The following is a 2500-nucleotide window of genomic DNA, read 5'->3' on the forward strand; positions in this document are numbered from 1 at the left end:
GCAAAAAATAACAATCCTGTAAAATAATGTGGAAAAAAAAACCCTAGTTTATGTCGTTCTGAGCAGCTTCAGGTTCGGTGTGTGTGTGTGTGTGTGTGTGTGTGTTCAGAAGAAAGCTGCTGAAAAAATATTTTCCATCCCCTGCACCCACTGCAAGTCTGATGAAGAAGGAAATAGAGTGAGGACCTGACAAAACCACAGAGCAGTGCAGCAGTTAAACTGAACTCACACCATCGCAGACCAGCCGCTGGACAACAGCCGTGAGTCCCAACTCGCTCAAGCAGCTTTAAATACATTTTAACTTTAATAACTAGTTACTCCAGATACAAGCAGGAGTGTTCATTTCTCTTTACTCGAGTTACAGGTTTCCTTTTTTAGCTATTTATATAATAATAACAACAACAGTAATAATAATAGTAGTAATAATAATAATTATTATTATTATTATTATTATTATTATTATTATTATTATTATTATTATTGTTGTTGTTTACTATTTTTATTTGAATTTATCTTTCATATGTTGTATGTTTTTTTATATTATTATGAAAGCCATATTATTATTTACATAAATTATATATTAGTTAACCTGTGAATATATGTGAATATTTATTTATTTATTACATTTGTTATTGTTTATTATTTTATTCTCTTATTTTCTGTGTAAGACTTAGAAAAGCGTGAAGAGTTTTATTATGGTACATTTATATGACACAGACAAACAACTATATATTTCATTTAAATAATAATTTTAAATATGTACATATATATATTATTATAAAGTATATACATTTATTTCAAAATATTTATACACCTATATTTAATTTAATTTATTTATACAAAGCTTACTATATTTTTTTTGCCATTTATTATTGTGTATTTTTAGTGTATTTATTGACCACACAGCTTGTGTTTATTAAAATATCAGTGGGTTTATTAAAGTAGACCTGTGTTCAGTTTGGTTCAGTTTAATTACAGCTTCTCGTCTCTGCAGGATATAAAGCGTACGCAGTAATAGTCCAGATTGCACACATCGAACACTCACTTCCTTTTTGCTTTCTTTCCAAACTTCACATTGGCCTTGATAAAGATCTTCATGATACGTTAAAAAAGCAGGTATGTGAGCGTTATTTCTTTAGAGGATTTAGAGGAGTCACATGACAGAGACGAGTGAAGAGATTTGTTTACGTTTGTGTATTATTGTAAAAAAGGCCGAAAAATATCTTGCGTGAAAGTAAATTCTTTACTCACATTAGAAGCTCGGCTATCAGCCAGTGCACAGCTTTTCACAGCTTTTCTACACGCAATGTCGGCTAAATAAACAGGAAGACAATTTACTTTAAGCAGACTTTTATTTATTATCCATCATTAATTTAAAAGGATAAAAGGCTGGAATTTGTTTGGAAAAGATTTCTTTTTTTAGAACTGGAAATTTTCGCACCTAAAAAGAATGGATTGTATTTTTTTTTTGTTTGGACTGATTTATTCATTTATTTATTTATTTATTTTTTATTAGATTTATATTTATATTTGCTATGATTTTAGCCGTGTTTTTTTTTTTTCATTTTAAAGAAAAATAAATCAGAAGGATATCGTTATCAGCTGATACTCAAGATACAGATATATTGTGATCGAGACATAATACCACAAAGTGCCTTCACTAAATAGACATAAGGTAGATTTCAGTGTTCTGTGTGCAGATCAGGAGTTTCTTGACAGGTATAAATCCCCTCTCACTCTCCTCCAGAACAATGAGGTACACGTTCAAACCGGACGATTGCATGGTCATCACCATCCCTCTAGCCAGCGTCAGGAACGCCAGAGAGGGACAGCTCATGCCCGACAAATTCACCTGCAGGTTCAAGGACTCCTACAAAGTGTATCAGCGTGGTCGCCCCAAAGCCCTCGGGGTAGGAGGACACACAACTCAACACCCTTCAAAATCTCTATCAGTTTCTGTCCTGATAGATTTACATTCATGTTTAACGATTCAGACGTCGGAAATGAGAGTGAAGTTCTCCACAATGAGTTACAGCCACTAGTGAGGAAGATCTGATTCATGCAGCTTAAAGATGTGGAGAGTGTGAGAGTGTGTGTTCTGAACATAGAGTAGATGTGAACTGCATTATTTTTCATTGTCTCTATTTAAAAGCTGGGATCAGGTGCAGCAAAATCTATTACCGTCCATTTCTGCAGCTTAAATCATCTTTAAAGATAAACTCCATCCACAGTTCCAGCAACAATGACCTACATGAATAAAACAATCTGAGGAAATATAAATCTTCAACAAACATCTCGATCATTTATTTGCAGACAATCACTGTTAAACTTTCAGTTTTATTAAAATCACCTTGCACATGCTAAATAAATTCATCTGCATTGACTCTGCATGTTTACATGTTTTATAAATACATATTATAATTAAACCTGTGTTTGAGGATTTCATACCTATTGAGCTATAAATATGTATAACTATATCCTTACAGGACTTTCATTAAAT

Source organism: Hemibagrus wyckioides, linkage group LG23 (genome assembly GCF_019097595.1).
Source record: "Hemibagrus wyckioides isolate EC202008001 linkage group LG23, SWU_Hwy_1.0, whole genome shotgun sequence".
Taxonomy (NCBI): Eukaryota; Metazoa; Chordata; class Actinopteri; order Siluriformes; family Bagridae; genus Hemibagrus; species Hemibagrus wyckioides.